The sequence below is a fragment of the Scyliorhinus canicula genome, chromosome 13 (genome assembly GCF_902713615.1).
Source record: "Scyliorhinus canicula chromosome 13, sScyCan1.1, whole genome shotgun sequence".
NCBI lineage: Eukaryota > Metazoa > Chordata > Chondrichthyes > Carcharhiniformes > Scyliorhinidae > Scyliorhinus > Scyliorhinus canicula.
The window spans coordinates 27,081,042-27,104,016 of NC_052158.1; the positions used below are offsets into that span (position 1 = coordinate 27,081,042).

At 52.0% G+C, this 22,975-nt stretch overlaps 1 long non-coding RNA gene across 1 annotated transcript in view; it reads left to right on the forward strand.

Annotated features, from left to right (window-relative positions):
• LOC119976730 overlaps positions 1 to 14,834 on the forward strand; it is a 39,582-nt gene extending 24,748 nt beyond the window's left edge. Inside the window, exon 3 of the long non-coding RNA XR_005462982.1 lies at positions 14,589 to 14,834. This is a non-coding gene — a long non-coding RNA (uncharacterized LOC119976730). The remainder of the gene's footprint in view (positions 1 to 14,588) is intronic.
• The last annotated feature ends 8,141 nt before the right edge of the window (positions 14,835 to 22,975 follow it).

The window sequence follows — 22,975 nt, forward strand, 5'->3', positions numbered from 1 at the left end:
AGGGAGCTTTACTCTGTATCTAACCCTGTGCTGTACCTGTCCTGGGAATGTTTGATGGGGACAGTGTAGAGGGAGCTTTACTCTGTATCTAACCCTGTGCTGTACCTGTCCTGGGAGTGTTTGATGGGACAGTGTAGAGGGAGCTTTACTCTATATCTAACCCCGTGCTGTACCTGTCCTGGGAGTGTTTGATGGGACAGTGTAGAGGGAGCTTTACTCTGTATCTAACCCCGTGCTCTACCTGTCCTGGGAGTGTTTGATGTACGCAGTGTGGATGGAGCATTTCTCTGTATCTAACCCCGTGCTATGCCTGTCCTGGGAGTGTTTGATGGGGACAGTGTAGAGGGAGTTTTACTCTGTATCTAACCCCGTGCTGTACCTGTTCTGGGAGTGTTTGATGGGACAGTGTAGAGGGAACTTTACTCTGTATCTAACCCCATGCTGTACCTGTCCTGAGAGTGTTTGATGGGACAGTGTAGAGGAAGCTTTACTCTGTATCTAACCCTGTGCTGTACCTGTCCTGGGAGTGTTTGATGGGGACAGTGTCGAGGGAGCTTTACTCTGTATCTAACCCTGTGCTGTACCTGTCCTGGGAGTGTTTGATGGGGACAGTGTAGAGGGAGCTTTACTCTGTATCTAACCCCGTGCCGTACCTGTCCTGGGAGTGTTTGATGGGGACAGTGTAGAGGGAGCTTTACTCTGTATCTAACCCGTGCTGTACCTGTCCTGGGAGTGTTTGATGGGACAGTGTAGAGGGAGCTTTACTCTGTATCTAACCCCTGTGCTGTACCTGTCCTGGGAGTGTTTGATAAGATTTGATGCTGCCTTGTATTGGTCACTGGGGAAGTTTCTGGGTGAGAATGACGTGTCTCCACTCCGCTGTGCAGTAAATATCAGTGCAGCAATGTTTTTTTGAATTAATTAATCTTCCGCTGCCTGGTTCTCGATCAGAACATTGTGCATGTTTGTCTTTGCACCTGCCCACGCAGGCACAATGCCTAATTAAAATGCCAGCCCAGAAAAACCCCTCCTGCAGCTGACAGCCTGTGGTTGGAGAATGAATTCCATTTCCTGGGACCGTGGGACCGGCGTGCTAATTACAGGCGTGACCTCTCCAACATGCCCTTCTTTCTAATCGCACTGACTGAATCAGAACTTAACCCACTGCATACCCACCGTCCACCCACTGCCAGCCTCGCCACCTACCATCCCATCCGTAGCAGGGTGCTGGAGGAGGCGGGTTCCTGTCAGTGCGAGGGGGCTGGATCAGTGTAAGTCAGTGACACAGGGTTCTGGAGGGGGAAGGTGTTACTGAGTGTCAGCTGGATTGATATCAGTTGAGATGCAGGCAGTAACACCGGCACTGTTGCCAGCTGAAAACGTCACGTATTCTGCTTCAGATTCCTGCTCTCTTCATCAGTCCATAATATCGGAACGTAGGAAATATGGATGGAGGGGGCCATTCGGCCCTTCAAGCCTGTCCGCCATTCATTATGATCATGGGTGATTATCCATCTCAGTAGCCTGATCCCGCCTTCCCCCCCCCCCCCCATACCCTTTGATCCCCTTTGTCCCAAGAGCTCTATGTAGCTGCTTCTTAAAAACGTCCAGGGTGGGATTCTCCGTTTGAGAGACTGTCGGCTGGATTATTATTATTCTCTGTTCCTGCGTTTAACGGCTGGATTCTCCGATTTTGAGGCTGGGTCCGGAGCAAAAGTGTCCGGCATTGCGACCAAAAAGTCGGCGCCGCCCCCAGCACCGATGCTCCACCCGGTGGGGAGCTCGCAGCCGCGCCACGTAAAACCCGGGCTTTCCCTGCGGATACGGACGGAGAATTGCCGGGTCCGTGTCAACACACTGCAGAGGTCACGCCGTACAACATGGGGCTGGTTGCGGGCGGAGCCAGGCCTGCCAGATAGTGCCACCATGTAACCGCCTCACCACCCGCCCACCACCAGTCCTCCCCAGTCCCCACTCCGGCCAGCGGAGCGCCCCTTCCCCCCCTCCCGCTCCGGCCAGCGGAGCGCCCCTTCCCCCCTCCCGCTCCGGCCAGCGGAGCGCCCCTTCCCCCCTCCCCCACCGACTGCGGCGGTGATGGGCACGGTCCGCAGCCGCCCGCGAGGTTGACAAAACCTCAGACCACAAGTGATCCACGCCGTCGGGAGGTCGGCCCATCGGGGCCGGAACATCGGGGGAGGGCCTTCACGTGACGTCCTGAGGCCGTCCCAACAGCGTGCGGCGTGCGGCGTGCTCAGCGATGACGCCATTTTGGAGGGGGCGGAGCATCTGAAAACTGGCGCCGCCCCCCCCGATTTTGGCTGTCAAGAGGGATTCTCGGCGTCGGCAATCGGAGAATCCCGCCCTAAGAGTTGACTCCGGGGGCAGGATTCACGGATTTCCTCAACAGCTAAAGTGGCGCCGCGCCTGGATCGATTCGGCAACCGTTGAGGGGCTCGCACCGGCGCCACGTGGAACACAATCGATTCCAATGAGAAGGTGGGGGATTCGCCGGGTCCGGGATTGACACTCAGGAGGCTGACAAGCTGCAGCCGCAGTTACAAACCACTCCCCGCGCACACTCATCCCAGACAACAAGGTGGCAGCAAGACGTCCGGCCCCGAGGTACACCGGCCCGGAACTGGAGACCCTGCCTGATGCCGTGGAGGGGAGGCAGGCAACCCTGTACCCGGGGGGGGAGGGGGGGGGGGAGGAGACTGCCAGCTGCCACCGTTCACCAGGCCTGGGCGCTGGTGGCAGAGATGATTAGCGCCGTGGGCAACACCCTCCGGACTGGCCAGCAGTGCAGGGAATACGGCACAACCTGCTCAGGGTGGCCAGGGTGAGTAGGCAGCACTGTGCCCCTGGCAGCAACCCCTGCCCCACACCCCCCACCCTCCACCACACGGAGGGTGGCCTCCGAGCAGCCCGCGTGCGGCGATGACACTGATTTCCCATCACAGCTGTCTCCAACACACACCTCCATCCCAGAGACACACCTCCGTCCCAGAGACACTGACCTCCATCCCAGAGACACTCGCCTCCATCCCAGAGACACTCGCCTCCATCCCAGAGACACTCACCTCCATCCCAGAGACACACCTCCGTCCCAGAGACACTGACCTCCATCCCAGAGACACTCGCCTCCATCCCAGAGACACTCGCCTCCATCCCAGAGACACTCACCTCCATCCCAGAGACACACCTCCGTCCCAGAGACACTGACCTCCATCCCAGAGACACTCGCCTCCATCCCAGAGACACTCGCCTCCATCCCAGAGACACTGACCTCCATCCCAGAGACACTGACCTCGGCTGGGCACTTTAGTGAAGGTTTCGGCCATGGATCGACATGGCGAACCTTGGAGCATTCTGTGCAGGCGGTGACCGAGGGACAGGACACGGCTGTCCTATCACAGGCAGACGTGTGCTGGAGCCACCTGGACATTGCAGCGGCCCTCCTGAGCGTGGCCCAGTCACAGCAGGCCATGCCTGAGAGCATCACTGGCATTGCCCAGGCGCTGGCCGATATGGCGCAGACACAGAGGGCGTTGGCCCAGTCCCAGAGGGAGATGGTGCAGTCACTGGCTGATGTGGCACAGACCCAGCAGATGGTGGCATAGTCGCAGCGTGATGTGGCGCAGTCCCAGATGGAGGTTGCCCACCCCTTGTGCTCCATGGCCATGAGGCCGCAGACCTTGGTCGAGACGGCACCGGGCCTCCAGGACTGGCAGCACCAGGTGGCGGGGAACCTCAGCGGCTAACTCTGCTGGCACCCCCGTCCCATGGAGTAGCCCAGGGGGCCATCGGGCACCCCGAGGAGGTGATGGTAGCCGTGCTGGTGACTCCCGCGGGGGTTTGCCAGAACACCGCAGTACCTCGTGCTCCCCCCCCCCCCATCCTGTCCCTGCCACATGGGCAGCGGGCAGAACAGGATGGCACCACGCCACCTGGGCAACCCGAGCAGCAGCCCCAGAAGACGGCCGCCAAAGGGGACCCAGGTCAGAGGGCGGGAATCACAACGGGTCGCCTCCACTCATGATGGACTGCCTGGGGATTCACTTAGGCGTCACGTTAAGGCCTGTAAGGCCAGAAATAGTGATCGATGGAATGAGGAAGACGTTGGAGGCACAGTGTAAGACGATCCTTGAACTAGAAAAGGCATCAATGGACCAGAATGACAGGATTGTCACTCTGGAAGTCAAAATCAAAAGGATGGTGGCGACACAGGGGAGCCTGAAGCGGAAGGTCGAGGACAAGGAGAATAAGTCCCGGTGCCAGAATATCCGGATCGTCGACCTGCCAGAGGGGATCGAGGCCAAGGATCCAACGGGCTATGTGGTCCAGAAGCTCCGCAACCCAGTCGAGAGGGACAGTTTCCCCAAACCCCCTAGAGATCGACAGGGACAGAGATCACTCCCACCGAAGACGAAGGCGAGGGAACAGCCAAGGGCAATAATTGCTAATCTGCATTGTTACCAGGATCGGGACAGGATCCTGAGGTAGGCGAGGCAGATGAAGGTGAGCAGCTGGGAAGGACATAGAATCCGGGCCTACCGGGACATTGGGGCAGACCTGACAAAACGCAGGGCTGAGTTCAACCAGGTGAAACCAGCCCTGTCCGGGAGCGGAGTGAGATTCGGAATGTTGTTCCCAGCTCTGGGACATGTTCCAAAACACGGAACTCTATTTCAAAACGCCGGAAAGACAGACGGATTTGTACAGACGAGCGGCCTGGACAAGTGGCAGCCAAGGCAACGCTGAGGGCGACGCCCCTCTCCCTTTTGCTGCGGATTGGGAGGGGGTGTCTTTGTGGGGAGGTGTGTGTGTGTAGGAGGGGGAGGTCTATGGAGAGCGTTCCTTTAGGCATGGGGGATTCCCCCATAGGGGGATCTCTGAGGGAGGTCTACCTATTACATTGGTCCATGGAGGCCCCCTGTTACAGAGGTCCCTGTGGGGTTCTCCCTATCACAGGGGTCCCTCTGGTGGGGGTCCACATATCGCAGGGATCCCTGTTGGGGGTCACCCTATTACAGGGGTCCCCAGTGGGGGGAACAGTTTGGGTCACCCCCGTACTTGGGGGTGTGGTGGGGGGGGGGGACCCAGACAAGGGGTTGGGGGCTGCTGTGCGGTGCAGGGTGGAGGGTCGGTTCAGGGCTGATGTGTGGTGCGGAAGGGAGGGCCTGGGCCTTTGCCCCCTCGGCCACCGCAAGGTCCGCCTCGCGAGGTCTACAATTGTAGAGACCACAAATGACCCGTGCCTACATGATTCCTGACCCCGGGGAACAGAGAATCACGGGAGGGGGGTGCATAGGGCACCGGACCCGCTAAATGAATGCAAATGGGTCATTGCTCCCCATTTTCATTTATTTACATGCTCCCGGTGGCGAGCGGCCTGGAACTCGTCCACGCCACCAACAGGGGGGTTGGAGCATCTCGTTTGAGTCGGCGCCTGGCGCCAATCCCGATTTTGCCCCAACACCAAATTCTCTGTCCCATTGGGGAAGGTACTCCAGACATCGTGGAATGGAGAACCCAGTGTTTTGGCCGACCACTCTCTGGGTGAAGACATTTTTCCCCAGCTTAGTCCTAAATGTTTTACCCCATATCCTCAGGACATCCCATACCCTGGGACATCCTTCCATGAGATCCTCCCCCATTCTTCTGAACTCCAGCGAACAGACTCAATCTCTCCTCACACATCCATCCTGCCATCTCAGGAATAGGTCTGGTAAACCTCTTGACCCTCCTCTCCCAAGGTCACTGCGCCCGCTGCAACTTTCCCAGCCTTGGCCTCAAAGGCATAAGCGGGGTTGAGGTGCTGGTAATTTAAATACTGACTGCAGGGGAGGTGGGGGCCAGAACCGTCAGTGGAATCTCTCTGTAATTTGCTGATTGCGAGGAGAGGCCCTGAAGTGGAACACAATCTCCATCCTTGGAAAGCCTCCAATGGCCTTGGTTCAGTAGTTAAATATAACGAGCACATCTCTTCATTAGCAGGACGACTGCCAATCGAGGTCTCACCAACCTTCTCTGATTTCAAAATTGAAAGGTATTTGTCAGAACTGTTGCCATGACAACGAGAGCCGTGGAGGCTGAGACGACTAGCTCCCTCAAAGAGGAGTTGGAGAAATCTGTGGCCAGGAGAGTGACGGCAGGTGGAAGGGACGAGGAGAAAAGGGAAAAGGGGTCAATGTGGCAGGGAGGGGGTTAAATGGGTGGGATAGAGACCCTGAGGGGGTCATTGTACATGATCTGAGGGATGGGATTAAATAGGTGGGATGGAGCTCGTTAAAATTCATGGGAAGGAGGAGCCTTGAGATACTAATCTTCCCACTCCTAAGTTTCCCTGCACCCTGTGTTTTGATGGAACACACCCGTTTCCTGGAGTTGCCTGGTCTGCTCTCCCTCACAGGGGCTCTGTTGTTTTGTTCAGCAGGAGTGCAGGTGGCTGAGGTGCTGCTACATTCTCAAGCCGTTCCCACCCCGACAGCTGTCTCCCCCGTGATTGTAATCGCAATTTCCACAGAGCTGGGGCCGGAGTCTTCTCCCGTGGACGGGCAATCGCTATTAGTTGTATGTCCTATGTTTATCATGTATGGAACGATCTGTGTGGACAGGACGCAGAACAATACTTTTCACTGTACCTCGGTACACGCGACGATCAATTTATATCAAAATCTATTGGTACCCGGCCTTAGGGAGACATGCCCGTGGCCCAGCGGGTAGCGCTTTCGCGTCTCTGAGTTTGAAGGTAGTGGGTTCGAGCCCCCCATCCCCAGAGACCTGAGCGAACAATTGAAGCTGATGCCTGAGTGCAGCGCCGAGGGAGTGTCGCAGCGCGAGAGGATCGGCCTTTCTAACAAGAGATTGAAACCTCTGCCCTTCCAGGTGGGCGTAAAGGATACGAAAAGGCAGACCAGGCGAGTTCCCCTTGAGGTCCTGACCGGTAACCATCCCAAAACATCACAGCTGAAACAAAAACAAACCTTTTCCTGCTGATTGTCACATTTTTGTTTGTGGGAGCTTGCTGCGCACAAACTGGCTGCTGTGAATCCCACTTGGCTACAGTGACTACACTCCACAAAAAGGAAAATCTATTCCATAGGTGTGAAGTGCTTTTAGACGACCCAAGGTGCGCGGCAGGCACTATACCAACGCAGGTTCTTTCAGACGCTCCCTGTGGGAGGGTCTCTCGTCTCGTTTGAGCGCTGTCGGCCCAGCAGGGGAAGAGTTTAAAAACATGAAGGCTGAAATGAAGCAAGGGTTTAATTAAACGGTGCGGGCATTTGAGGTCAGGGGGGTGGTGGTGGGGGAGAGTGGCTGCTGGAGAGAGAGAGAGAGCGAGAGGAGCTGTTGAAACACTTGGTTAGTTATCGGCTTTGAGGCCGAATCGAGCAAGACTCCCTCATCCTTGGGGACAACCCAGCTGCTGCTGAACTGCACAGATCCCAGGCAGACGTACGAATCAGGAGCGAGAGTGGGCCACCCAGTCCTTCAAGCCTGCTCCGCCATTTGATAAGATCATATCTGATCTGCGATCTCTCAACCCCCCATTCCAGCCTAAACGCCCCCCATAGCCTTTGACTTTCTTGTCAATCAAGAATTTGTGGATCCCTCCCACAATCTAAAGATTTATTTTTACTTTTTAAAATAAATTTAGAGCACCCAATTATTATTATTTTTTTTCCCAATTTAGCATGGCCAATCCACCTATCCTACACATCTTTGGGTTGTGGGGTTGAAACCCATGCAGACACAGGGAGAATGTACAAACTCCACACGGACAGTGACCCAGGGCCGGGATCCGAATGGAAAGATGTGCAGGTTAGGTGACCTTCTGGGGATAGGACGGGGAAGTGGGCCGAGGCAGGGAGTTCTTTCGCAGGGTCGATGCAGACTCGATGGGCCGAAGGGCCTTCTGCATGCTAAGGATCCTGTCATTTTAAGAATCCATCAACCACAACTTTAAAAACAATCATTACCTCTGCCTCCCACCGCTTTCGCAAACAGAGTTCCAAAGTCACGACCCTCTTGAGGGTGAGAAAAAAGTTTTGCATCTCCGTCTCAAATGGGAGACCCCTTAATTTTAAGCCATGTCCTTCTAGTTCCAGCCTGTCTCCCACAAGGAGAAATTCAGCATCCCCCCCCCCCCCCCCCCCCCCCGCCTCAGGATCTGATATATTTCAATAAGACCACCTCTTATTCTTCTGACCTCCACTGGACACAGGCCCAACCCACTCAACCTCTCCTCATAAGATAACCCCTTCATCCCAGGGATCAGTTGAGTGAACCTTCACTGAACTGTTTTTGAGGCAATGATATCCTTTCTACAGTCAGGACTTCAGCTCTGGCCTCGCTTGTACAGAAAAAACCCTTGTGTTTAAAAAAGCAAAAATACTGCGGATGCTGAAGATCTGGAATATAAACGGAAAGTCCCTGGTGCTGTGAGGCAGCAGTGCGAATCTCCGTGTCACCGGGCCGCCCATCAGGCCCAATCCAGGTTGGCATTTACGTTCCACTCGAACCTCCTCTCATATTTCCTCATCTAAATTTACCATCGCAACCCTCTATTCCCTTCTCCCTCAGGCTCTCGTCTTGTTTCTGCTTAAGTACATCCATACTATTCGCTTCAACCACTCCCTGTTGTAGCGAATTCCACAGTCTCACCACATTGTGCTGAAAGAGGTTTCCTCTGAATTCATTATTGGATTTCATATGATATTAACGGTCTCTCGTTACGCTCTTCCCCACTAGGAGAAACATTCTCTCTCTCTGTCCATTCCATCAAAACCTTTCATCATTTCAAAGACTTCTAGTATGTCACTTAACCAAGAGACCCAGTCTGTCAATCCTTTTCTCATGTATATCCTTGGTATCATCCTTCTAAATCTCTGTCTGTGCCTCTCTATCCTTTTCATTACATGGTGACCAAAACTGTACCAGGGCTGGAAGTGTGGTCTAACCAAGGTTCGGTACAGGCTTAGCATAACTTCCCTCATTTCAATTCCATCCCTCCAGAAATAGAGCCAAAGCTTGATTTGCGTTTTTATTGTCTCGTTAATCTGTGGAACAACTTTTCGTGAATGGTCATTTGCACTCGGAGATCCCTTTGATCCTCTACCTCACCGTGACTTGCGACTTCCAAGTAATAAGTGGCCTCCCTATTCTTCCCACCGAAATGTACTACCCCATATTTTTCTGTGTTAAACTTCATTTGCCAATGATTTGCCCATCCTGTCAGTTTACTAATGTTCTCCACAAGTTGATGCCCTTGGTATTAACTACCCCTTCCCAACCTGATGTCATCTGCGAATTTAGAAATGGTGTTTTAGATTCCAAAGTCCAAATCGTTCATGGAAATTGTGAACAACAATGGCACTGGCATCGATCCTAGTGGAGCACCAGTTCCCACCTTCCTACACCCTGTACAACAGGGGTGGGCAAACTACGGCCCGCGGGCCGCATGCGGCCCACCAAGATCAAGTCATTAAAAAAAAAACATTTTTTAAAAATAATTTTACGGTTAAGGGGGGGGGGGGGCTGTTGGGTTACTGGTATAGGGTGGATACGTTGACTTGAGTAGGGTGATCATTGCTCGGCACAACATGTGTTTCATGTGAAGTTTCTACTTTAAAATATTAATTAATAAAAATTAATTGCTTTTTTTTCTTTAAACTGAGTTACTTTGTTTTTCAAATAAATGTGTTTCATGTAAAGTTTCTACTTTAAAATCTTAATTAATAAAAATTAATTGCTTTTTTTCTTTAAAAACCTTTTATTTTGGCTATTTTAAATATTAGTTATTTTACTTAATATACTATGCGGCCCTTTAAAATTGTGAATTTCTGAATGTGGCCCTTGCACGGAAAAGTTTCCCCACCCCTGCTGTACAATAACTATCTTTTACTCCCATTCTCTGCTTTCTGTGTTAAAGCCAGCTCACAATCCACATTCTGCCATTTGCCTCTGATTCCACATTCTCTGACCTTATTCATTAGTCTATAATAGAGCACCTTATGAAAAGCCTTTTGAAAATCTAGATAAACTACATCTACTACGTTACCAGTGTCTACCCTCTCTGTTACCCCATCAAAAAATATAGCAAGTTTGGCCAAGCAGGAGTTTCCCTTTTGCAATCCACGCTGACAATTTATTATATTTCTCAATTCCAGTTGTTCCTCCAACCTCTCCTTTAACAAGGGTTCCATCATTTCCCCTCTCACTGATGTTAAGCTGAACCCCAAAATGTATCATGGAGTTCAACCAACCCCCACCTTTAATGGATTTTTGCTTTTGAAGCACACGGCTTGTTCCCCCAGGTGTGGTATTACAATTATGGACACGTGATTTTTAAAACTAAACAATGTTTATTCCATGAACTCAAAATAACCTTTTAAATAAACATTGGATCTCTTAACACCCCTTACTTCAAAGATAACCCCAAAAATAATACAACACCACCCAATCCTGCCAACTGTTCCTTTACACATCCAAAAGACTTAACAAATCCTTCAAACAGAAGCACATTAGATTTATATTCAATACTGAGACCTTTTTACAATTCCGATTTCACCAAAGGATTAAGAGATAGTCCTTCATGGCAGAGATCACCAGCAATGCAGCTCACAGCCACACCAAAGCTTTCTTCAAACTGAAACTAAAACTCCCAAAAAGCAGAAGTGAGCTCAGCTCGCTCCCGTGACATCACTTCAGTAATATGATCAGCTTCATTTCTTAAAGGTACATTTCTTAAACATCCAATTCTTAAAGGCACTCTCACATGACATTCCCTTCTTAAATGTGGGAATTATATAAACTATTTGCCAGTCCTCTGGCACTGTACCTTTCTCAACCGCGTTATTAAACATGGGTAGTGTGTGTTTCGGGGTTGTAAAGGGTTAATGTGTGGGATTGTGTAAATAACACCGGCCAAAATGATGAAGTGGCGTTTGTGTGGCACGGTGTGTTCCCTATCTCTGAGACAGAAGCTCCCGGTTCGAATCTCACCCCAGGGCGTGATGGACAAAGGAAGGTGCGTTCACAATGCAGCTGAACGGGTTGAGTGTGTCAATCTGTAAATCCTTCCAAACACACCAATGGCTGGTCAGAGCAGGAGGGACCCCTGGTCAGACAAGCTCAATGTGGAGTGGCGCCCCCCTCAAGATCTAAACCTCTGGTGACCTTTTCCGGGAATTACTAGCGATAGAAACAGACCAAAGCCTGCCTTAGTGCACCACTAGGGGTGTTCCGAACCTAGACTGACCAACATACAACACGTAGCGAACATCATCGCTACCTCTTTCCTAGATTCTTTACACGGAAGCAAACCATCCGGACCAGGGGATTTGTCCTCTTTGCGTTGGGTTGGTTTATTCGATGCATCCCCATTCTTTAAAATTTAATTTCTTTATTCACCTCATCATTCAATGTCATCTCTCCCCTGGTAAACAGCGGAACCGATAATTATAGAATATTTCCTGCCAAATTTCATCTTGTCTGTCCCTTAATGGTCCAATTCCTATCACAGCCTTCCTTTTTATTGAATTCTCCAAATCTGTTTTATATGCCTCGATAATTTAATTTCACAGCCTTTCTTTGCCTTCCGTCTGTAAGGAAAAATTCTCTCCTCATCTCTTTGTAGTCTCCCATAGATTTGAGCCAGGGAAGTGGGATGGAAGTTTTCAGAAATGGGAGGAGAAGGAGATTAAGACAGTGAAAGATTTGTTTCTGAGGGGTCGGTTTGCAGGATTGAAGGAGCTGGAAGCGAAGTATGGGCTGGAGCAGGGGGAAATGTTTAGATACATGCAGGTTCGAGATGTTGCCAGAAAGGAGATACAGAGCTTCCCGGAGGAACCGGCCTCCACATTGCTGGAGGTGGTGCTGACGACAGGGGGACTGGAGAAGGGGGTAGAGTCAGCAGTTTAGGGAGCTATTTTGGAAGAGGAGAAGGCACCACTGGAAGGGATCAAAGCAAAGTGGAAGAGTTGGGAGAGGTTATAGAGGAGGGGGTCTGGTGTGAGGCGCTCCGGAGAGTGAATGCCTCTACCTCGTGCGCGAGGTTGGGTCTGATACAGCTGAAGGTGGTATACAGAGCGCACCTCACGAGGGCGAGGATGGGCCGATTCTTTGAAGGAGTAGAAGATGTGTGTGAGCGTTGCAGGGGGGAGCCCGCTAATCACGTTCATATGTGTTGGTCCTGTCCAAAGCTAGAGGATTACTGGAAGGAGGTTTTTAGGGTAATTTCTAAAGTGGTGCACGTGTAACTGGACCCGGGCCTCCGGGAGGCCATATTCGGGGTGTCGGACCAGCCAGGGTTGGAAACGGGTGTGGAGGCAGATGTTGTGGCCTTTGCCTCATTGATCGCCTGAAGGCGGATCCTGTTGGGTTGGAGATCAACCTCTCCACCCTGTGCCCTGGCGTGGCAGGGGGACCTGTTGGAATTCTTGACTCTTGAGAAGGTTAAGTTTGAGGGAAGGATGGAGGGGTTCTACAATTCATGGGCATTATTCAGTATGCACTTTCAAGAACTGGATAACATTGAATATTAGTTGGGGCGGGTGGGTGGGAGGGTTGGGGGGAGGGGGTGCTGTGTGTGTTAATGGCGACTATGGGTGATCCCTAATTCCTTTTTGTCATTTGTTTATGTGAACATGCGGGCTAATGTTTGGGGTTTGGTGGGAGGATGGGATCGTTGTTATTGATATGGGGATTGGCATATCTGTTACTGATTATTGTTTATTGTTGGTGGATTTGGGAGAAAATGTGAAAAAGGAGAATAAAAAATATATTAAAAAAAAATCTCTTTGGATTCTCTTTAATCCTGCACTCGTCTGCTGCCTGTGTACTCAACGCATGGATTTTTCCGAACCCGTCACTTATTCTTTACTGTCTTTATTCATCCATGGGGTCCCACTAGTGTTTCGCATCTTCGTTCCTCTCAGGGGGAATTTATTTATCCTGCACTCTATTGATCACCTTTTTTAATGTTCTCCAGTGTTGTTCTACATCGCTGTTCGACAATATTGCTCTGCATTTCTGTTGCCCAAGTTCTCAAAGTCAGCTTTTTTCCAACCCTTGACTTGTTTTTTTGACTTGCTGGGTGTCACCCTCATCATCATAGAGCAGAATGTTTTCAAAATGTGTGTCATGAACCGTGGGCGGGTGTTAGGCGGGTGTTGGGAGGGTCACGGAACGATCGGTCACGGCGTTCCCGATCGCTGGAGAAGCGCCCAACAGCTGCAATCGGCTTTTAAGAAGGCCAGGCACGACCGGCTTTTAAGGATGCCAACCGGAACTGGCTTTTAAATTGAGAATGCTGGCGGAGACCTGGTTTTAAATGCTAATGAGGCAGTCTTCCCACCAGAAGCGGCGGCAGAGAGCAGGTCACGCGCCCAGCATGAACATTGATGTCACACGCCATGCACGTCCGTGCTTTGGGCGCAAAATCACTTAGGAGTGATTCCTCCATTTTCTAGCTGCAAGCAAGGCAACAGGACTGTGAAGAACTGAAGATGGATCATTTTGTTATGAGGAAGAGAGGGCCAGAGACAACCAACAGGCCAGGAACTCACAACTGAATCTGCTGGAGAGAGCTGTTCAGGAGAGTCTACGGCAGGACAAAGCAGTGCTAGTGTGAGCTGTATACAGAGCTCCGGTGTGTCTAGTGAAAAGCCTACTATGAAGAAACTGAAATTAGGAACATAAGAGTATAAAGATGATTTATTGAGGTATGGCTTTGTTAATTGTGCCAGTACAAATAAGGATGCAAAGCCCATTTGTGTTATATGCAGGGATGTACTTGCAATTGAAAGTTGGATGCTAACTGTTTCTTACCTTGATGTGGAAATGTCGGTGTTAGACTGGGGTGAGTGCAGTAAGAAGTCTTACAGCACTAGGTTAAAGTCCAACAGGTTTGTTTTGAATCACTAGCTTTCGGAGCACTGCTCCTTCCTCAGGTGAATGAAGAGGTGGGATCCAGAAACATATATATATAGACAAAGTCAATGCTGTAAGACGATACTTTGAATGTGAGTTTGTGCAGGTAATTTAAGTCTTTACAGGTCCTGATGGAGCAACTGGAGAGAGGGGTAATCACAGGTTAAAGAGGTGTGAATTGTCTCAAGCCAGGACAGTTGGTAGGATTTTGCAAGCCCAGGCCAGATGGTGGGGGGTGAATGTAACGTGACATGAATCCAGGGTCTCTGTTGAGGCCATACTCACGTGTGCGGAACTTGGCTACAAATTTCTGCTCGACGATTCTGCGTTGTCACGTGTCCTGAAGGCCGCCTTGGAGAACGCTTACCCGAAGATTAGAGGCTGAATGCCCCTGACTGCTGAAATGTTCCCCGACTGGAGGGAAACATTCCCGCCTAGCGATTGTCGCGCAATGCCGGTCATCCATTGTCGCAGTGTCTGCATGGTCTTGCTAATGTACCACGCTTCAGGACATCCTTTCCTGCAGCGTATAAGGTAGACAACATTGGCCGAGTCGCACAAGTATGTATGTACTGCGTACCTGGTGGGTGGTGTTCTCACGTGTAATGGTGGTACCCATGTTGATTATCTTCTTACTGTTTCTTACCTTGCAGATATACTTGCCATTCTAAATGAACTGAACCTCAAATTGTAAGGGAAGGATGATGATTGCTTTCGGCACTATGAAGAAATAGATACTTTTCAAGTCGTTGAAAGTTTGTCAAGTGCAAGTACAAAGCCAAAACTACTAAATGTTCCCCACACTGCTATGATACATTGAAAAAAGTGTTAGTAAGGGAGCTGTCAATAGATTGACAAGCCTTATTCATTCACTTCTGGCTGTGCTGATCAACAGCTTTTGTCACTACTTTCCAGAGAAGTTTCAGATTTTGGAAGAGAAGAGGTGGATGAAAAATCCTTTTGAGTTTGAGACCCCAGAGTCAGTTATTAACTTACAGCTGACTCCAAATGAGTCACCTGAGACAGCACATTAAAAACACTCCACAAGTCTATGAGGCTGTCAGCATTCTGGACTAGCGTTTCCCAGGAGTATCCACTGCTGAGTAAAATAAGCATTTTGTTGCGATTGCCCTTCACTAAGATGTACATTTGCAAGATTGGATTTTCCATTTTCAAAAAGATGAAGATAGTACAAAAGAACCTGCTGACCTCTGCATCTGATATGCACATTGCCCTCTCCTCCTGTGAACCTGATTGGAGTGAGATCATGAGGACCAAGCAGGCTCACCTGTCCCATTAAAGATAAGTGTGTCACAAAGGTCAGCCAGCGTGGGTTGTGAAGGTCGGTTGGCATGGACCCCAAAGGTCGGCCGATAGGTAAAAGTGGGTCCTGGGAAAAAAGGTTTCCCCGTCCCGCCAGACCCGTTTTCTGGAACGGCGCCCCCCCCCCCCCTCACCATCTACAGGATCCTCCGTCCTGGCTGCTGGCCAATGGAGTTTCCCATTGTGACCATCCCCATAACGTCAGGAAATCCACGGGCGTGAGTTCACAGCTGGTGAAGCGGAGAATCCCGCTTACGGAGAATCCCGCATACCTGTCTTAGAGGGGTCCAGCTTCTTGATTGACATCGGAGCTGTACTGATCTGGGCAAGTGGAGAGTATTCCATGGCACTGCTGAGGTGGACAGGCATTGGGGAATCAGGAGAAGAGCTACTTGATACAGGATTCCCAGCTTCTGTCTTAATCCTCTAGCCCAGTATTCATATGACTAGTCCAGTTCATAAGATCATAAGACCAAATTAAATTGATCTAGAACAATATGTAACACTGCAATATCACACTGATCTGGAACCGTGTGCAACACTGTGCAATGCCACATTGATCTGGAACAGTGTGTAGCACTGCATTATCACGTGAGTCGAGAACAATATGTAACACTGTGAAATATCACAGGAATCATAAGCAGTATGTAACATTGTGCAATATCACACGGATCTAGAACACTGCAATGTCACATGGATCTAGAACAGTGTTACAAACTGGGAGCAGCTACTTGTAGGAAAATCTACATTAGAGCAGTGGGATTCATTAAAAAAGGAAATAGAGAGAATATGGCCAACACAGTCACATGATAAAATCATAGAATTTACACCGCAGAAGGAGGACTTTCGGCCCATCGAGTCTACACCGGCCCTTGGAAATAGCACACCACTTAAGCCCACACCCGTAACCCAGTAACTCCGCCTAACTTTTTAGGACATTAAAGGCAATTTATCATGGCCAATCCAGCTAACCTGCACATCTTTGGACTGTGGGAGGAAACCGGAGTACCCAGAGGAAACCCACGCACACACAGGGAGAACGTGCAGACTCCGCACAGACAGTGACCCAAGCCGGGAATCGAACCTGGGACCCCGGAGCTGTGAAGAAACTGTGCGAACCACAGTGCTACCGTGATAGTGAAGGTGGGAGTAAACATCCAGAGAACCCTGGGTGTGAAAGGATATCCAGAATTGGTTAAGGAAAACAAGGGATGTTTATGGTAGATACCAAGGGCTCAAAACAGCATAAACCCCAGAGAAATATGGAAAGTGCACAGGGTTACTTTAATCCAAATGTGCTTTATCAGTATATTAAGGGCTGGAGGTTGACCGGAGTAAGAGTAGGGCCCATTAGAGACCACTATGACAATTTGTGGGTGGAACCGGAAGATATAGGTGAGGTTTTAAGTGAATACTTTGCATCTGTGTTCACTACAGAGAAGGATGATATAAGTATAGAAATCAGGGAAGCGCATTGTGATTTACTTAAATGACTTAACATTGAGAAGGAGGAGGTATTTCTTTTTTTAAATTTAGAGTACCCAATTAATTTTTTCCAATTAAGGGGCAATTTAGCATGGCCAATCCACCTACTCTGCACATCTTTGGGTTGTGGGGGCGAAACCCACGAAAACGCAGGGAGAATGTGCAAACTCCACACGGACAGTGACTCATAGCCACGATCGAACCTGGGACTTTGGAGCCCTGAGGCAGCAGTGCTAGCCACTGTGCCATCGTGCTGCCCAAGAAGGAGGAGGTATTAACATTTTTAATGGGTCTAAAAGTGGATAAACCCCCAGGGCCAGATGCGATGTATCAAACATGAGATTGCAGCGGCGCTGACAAAAATGTTCAAATCTTCTCTGGCCACAGGAGAGGTGCCAGAGGCCTGGAAGACAGCTAATGTGGTGCCTTTATTCAAGAAGGAAGTAGGGACCAAGCAGGAAATTACAAGTCAGTGAGTCTAACTCCAGTGGTAGGGAAACTACTGGAAAAAATTCTGAGGGACAGAATTAATCTCCACTTGGAGAGGCGAGAATTAATCAAGGATAGTCAACATGGTTTTGTCAAAGGGAGATCATGTCTTACGAACTTGATTGAAATTTTTGAGGAGGTGACTCGGGGTGTAGATGAGGGTAGTGCGGTTGATGTAGTCTACATGGACTTGAGTAAGGTTTTTGACACGGGAAGCTGAAGAGGAGAGTAAAGAGCACATGGAATCCAGGGCAATTTGGCAAACTGGATCCAAAACTGGCTTTGTGGTGGGAGGCAGGGGGTGATGTTTGAAGGTTGTTTTTGTGACTGGAAGCCTGTGTCTAGTAGTATTCCGCAGGGATTGGTGGCTGGGTCTCTGAAGACAGCAGGACAGGTAGAGAAGGTGGTTCATAAAGCCTATGGGATTCTTGCCTTTATTGACCCAGGCATTGATAATAAGAGCAGGGAGGTGCTGCTGGAGCTGTACGAAACAGTGGTTAGGCCCCAGCTGGAGTACTGTGTGAGTGAGGTGGGACCAGGAGGCACAGATTTAAGATAATGGGCAGGAGGTTTAGAGGAGATGTGAAGTAAAACCTTTTCACCCAGAGGGTGGTGGGAGTCTGGAACTCACTGCCTGAAAGGGTGGTAGAGGCAGGAACCCTCTACCTCACAACATTTATGCAACATTTAGATGAGCTCTTGAAATGCCACAGCAGACGAGGACAATGGCCAAGTGCAGGAAAATGCGATTAGAACAGTTAGGTGCCTGATGGTTGACGTGGACAAGATGGGCTGAAGGGCTCCACTTGTGGAATTCCAGTCCACTATGATAAAGCCCTTAAAACGAGGGCTTATAAGAGAAAAAGGCGGAACTCTGGCACCATATGGGTTGGGAGAATTAAGTAGAGGCAGAGATTAGATTTGGAGGAATACATTTCTGAAGAATTGAAGGTGAATGATTGGAGTCACGTTGAGGGATTAGATAAGGAGCCTGAGGAATTGGAGGCAAAGGGAGGGAGGCAGGGAGAGATTTAAGATGGAGGGATAGAGAAAAGGAGGGAATAGGGATGGAGGGATAGACACACTGAAGGATTGGAGAATGGAGAAAATGATCAAACTGTGGTTAATATGGGACAGGATTTTTCTCACCCGGTCACCATGGGAAAGCTCCCCCACCGACACTGCGTGGCCCTTACACATATCAAGCTTCCCCACCGACACTGCGTGGCCCTTACACATATCAAGCTTCCCCACCGACACTGCGTGGCCCTTACACATATCAAGCTTCCCCACCGACACTGCGTGGCCCTTACACATATCAAGCTTCCCCACCGACACTGCGTGGCCCTTACACATATCAAGCTTCCCCACCGACACTGCGTGGCCCTCACACATATCAAGAAACGTTAATTTGGTTGGAGGCCAACCTTCCATCCTTCACTTGAGTCCTGGAAAGTCTTGCCTCAGGGAGATTGGCTGGCAACTCTGTAGTCCCGACGTAGCACGGAAAGTCACCCTGTGTAGGCCTCAGGCAGGAGCGGAGCACGGTAGCACAGTGGTTAGTACTGTGGCTTCACAACTCCAGGGTCCCAGGTTAGATTCCCGGCTTGGGTTACTGTCTGGGCGGAGTCTGCACGTTCTCCCCGTGTGTGTGTGTGTGTGTGTGTGTGTGTGGATTTCCTCAGGGTGCTCCGGTTTCCTTCCACAAATCCCGAAAGATGTGCTCCTAGGTATTTGAACATTCTGAATTCTCCCTTCGTGTACCCGAACAAGCGTCGGAATGTGGTGTCGAGGGGATTTTCACAGTAATTTCATTGCAATGTAAGCCTACTTGTGACAATAAAGATTATTATTATTAAGCAGCACCGCTGACCAGGCCTGGGACCACAAGCGATCCTCGGATTTAGAGTCCCAGAGTCATGTGGCTGATCTCATGGCACGCCGGGGTGGGTGGGGAGATGAGACCCAGGTGAGAGGCAGATTTAAAAAAAAAAAAATTTAGAGTACCCAATTAATTTTTTCCAATTAAGGGGCAATTTAGCGTGGCCAATCCACCTATCCTGCACATCTTTGGGCTGTGGGGGCGAAACCCACGCAAACATGGGGAGAATGTGCAAACTCCACACGGACAGTGACCCAGAGCCAGGATCGAACCTGGGACCTCGGCGCCGTGAGGCAGCAGGGCTAACCCACTGCGCCACCGTGCTGGCCTGAGAGACAGAGAATTAAGGATCTAGATGGAGTGGCTGGTGGAGAGGCAAGAGAGGGCAGGTGGGGAGGAAGCACCAACAGGGACAGACCACCAGGGGGTGGAGGGGGGCAGATTCCCCCAATGTAGAAAGGAGGCTATTGAAGGAAGTGCCCCTCTCGTCCTGCCTGAGGCCTACGCAGGGTGACTTTCTAGATTTTCTTTCCACCCTCATCACCTCCCCATCCCTTCCCATCCCACCCCTGCTCACCCGCTGCCACTCCTGAACTCCTCCCGCCATGCTGAAAATTGAGGCCGGTTGGGAAACGGCCCTTAAGTGATCTTTAATTGCCTTTAATCTTTAGGCGGTCTCAATTGGAACACGGGCTGGAGGGCTATCTTGGGCCTCACCCAGCCCACATTAAACTATCAGCAGGTCGCCTCCCCTCCCCCCACAAACCCACCATCGCCTCCAAACCCACCAGCGGGGAGTGTGAGGGGTAAGTGGGGCGGGGAGTGGGGAGGGGTAAGTGGGGCGGGGAGTGGGGAGGGGTAAGTGGGGCGGGGAGTGGGGAGGGGTAAGTGGGGCGGGGAGTGGGGAGGGGTAAGTGGGGGGGGTGGGTAGGGGTAAGTGGGGGGGGAGTGGGGCGGGGTAAGTGGGGGGAGTGGGGAGGGGTAAGTGGGGGGAGTGGGGAGGGGTAAGTGGGGCGGGGAGTGGGGAGGGGTAAGTGGGGCGGGGAGTGGGGAGGGGTAACTGGGGCGGGGAGTGGGGAGGGGTAAGTGGGGGGGGGGTGGGGAGGGGTAAGTGGGGGGGGGTGGGGGGGGGTAAGTGGGGGGGGGGAGTGGGGCGGGGTAAGTGGGGGGAGTGGGGAGGGGTAAGTGGGGGGAGTGGGGAGGGGTAAGTGGGGGGGAGTGGGGAGGGGTAAGTGGGGGGGAGGGGGGAGGGGTAAGTGGGGCGGGAGGGGGAGGGGTAAGTGGGGGGGGTGGGGAGGGGTAAGTGGGGGGGGGAGTGGGGCGGGGTAAGTGGGGGTAAGTGGGGGGAGTGGGGAGGGGTAAGTGGGGCGGGGAGTGGGGAGGGGTAAGTGGGGCGGGGAGTGGGGAGGGGTAAGTGGGGCGGGGAGTGGGGAGGGGTAAGTGGGGCGGGGAGTGGGGAGGGGTAAGTGGGGGGGGGTGGGGAGGGGTAAGTGGGGGGGGGAGTGGGGCGGGGGAAGTGGGGGTAAGTGGGGGGAGTGGGGAGTGGGAAGTGGGGAGTGGGGAGTGGGAAGTGGGGACTGGGGAGTGGGAAGTGGGAAGTGGGGGGGAGTGGGGAGTGGGAAGTGGGGAGTGGGGAGTGGGAAGTGGGGCGGGGAGTGGGGAGGGGGGAGTGGGGAGGGGGGAGTGGGGAGGGGGAAGTGGGGGGGTGGGGAGGGGGAAGTGGGGGGGTGGGGAGGGGTAAGTGGGGTCTGGAGTGGGGAGGGGTAAGTGGGGGGGTGGGGAGGGGTAAGTGGGGGGGTGGGGAGGGGTAAGTGGGGGGGAGTGGGGAGGGGTAAGTGGGGGGGGTGGGGAGGGGGAAGTGGGGGGGAGTGGGGAGGGGGGAGTGGGGAGGGGTAAGTGGGGTCTGGAGGGGGAGGGGTAAGTGGGGTCTGGAGGGGGAGGGGTAAGTGGGGGGGGTGGAGAGGGGTAAGTGGGGGGGGTGGGGAGGGGTAAGTGGCGGGGAGTGGGGAGGGGTAAGTGGGGGGGAGTGGGGAGGGGTAAGTGGGGGGAGTGGGGAGGGGTAAGTAGGGGGGGGATGTGTAAAATCCTCCCTCCAAAGCCACCCCCCCCTCCCCCCCCCCCCCCCCTCCGCCGGTGCACACAAATCAGCCTCACACACCAAACAACAGAATCCTTTCTGGAACGGCAGGTCAGTACTGTCAGTGAGTACGACGCAAATAATGATTCCCTTCCTCTCTCTCTCTCTCTCGCAGTATTAAATAACAATCCTCCTTGCTGTCAGCCCTGCGATAGTCCTGTCCCAGAGCACAAGTAAATCTCTCAGCCTAGCTCCATCCGGCTGACTCTGCAGCACTCAGTCAAATTCCTGCCTCAGGCTGCCACTTAAAAACACATCAGTGCAGGGAAGGTGGATGGCTGCGGCACTGACTCGAGTCAGTAATGGAACTCAGGCACTCGCTCCACCTGGCCTCCACTGGCGGTTTCCTCTGAGGTCCTGTGATGGCCTATGCAGTTCTACCATCTCCATCTTCCCGGCCCCCAAACCGATATAGGCAGAAAGAACTCTGCCGCAGGAGACTCAGTGTCAATGGACTCGAAGACACTCGAGAAGAAAGAGCTACTCAGTCGGCACCTTACAGCTAACCTGGCGACAGCCAGTGAGACAGGGCCGAGGAAAGGTGGCTGGTCTGCCTCAAAAGCCACCATAGTCAGCGCCTGCGAGGAGACGCTCGGGCCCTCGACCGGGAAACACCAGGACCGGTTCAACGCGAATGATCTGGACATCCTTGACCGCAAACGTAAGGCGCTCCTGAACTGGCAGCTCCACCAAAACCCGAGTGAGAGGAAACAGGCCGACAGGCGACTGAAGGCCGAGGTGCAACAAAGAAGCCAAGACCTGAACAACAGATGGTGGAGACTCAGCAACTCGCCAACAACCACCATGTGAGCGGCTTCTTCAGCACAATCAAAACCATCCATGGTCCGGGTACCCAGTGTCCCACCCCACTGAGAGCCAGAAACAGGGAGCCGCTCATCACGGACAGAGACGCAGTCAATGGCCGCTGGAGAGAGCACTTCCAGCACCTCCTCAATCTCGGCACTGCCTTCGACACAAGTGCCCTCAACACCCTCCCGCAACAGGCAATCCGCTACCATCTCAGCCCGACCCCAGCTCGCCATGAGGTGGATAAAGGCATCCGACAGCTGAAAAACAACAAGGCCTCTGACGCCGATGCAATCCTTGAAGAACTATTTAAACGCGGTGGGGAGATACTCTTGACAAGAATCCACAACATTAGCATCCTTGTCTGGAAGGAATAGAGCATTCCGGACCATCCCAGAAAGGCCTTAATTGTGACCATCTTCAAGAAAGGAGAGAGGCCCGGCTGAGGAAATTACAGAAGGATTTCACTACTCTCTGCGTCGGGAAAGGTCTTCACGAGAATACTCCTCAACCGCCTCCTTCCAGATGCTGACGAGCTCCTCCCTGAGTCTCAGTGCAGCTTCCGCCCATCAAGAGGTCCAATGGACATGATCGTCAGCGTGCGACAAATCCAGGAAAAGTGCAGGGAGCAGCATCAACCTCTGTGCATGGCCTTCTTCGATCTCACACAGGCCTTCAACTCTGTCAACTGTGAGGGATTGTGGAAAATTTGGCTGCCCACAGAAATTCGTCACCATTCCATGCCTGCTCCATGATGACATGCAAGCCGTGATCCTCAGCAACAGAACCACCATAGACCCAACGCGTGTGCAAACTGAGGTCAAACAGGGCTGCATCATCGCACCAATGCTCTTCTCCATCTTCCTTGCAGCAAGGGATGGGAGAGCTGGGAGGGGGGGAGCGGAGAGGGCTGGGAT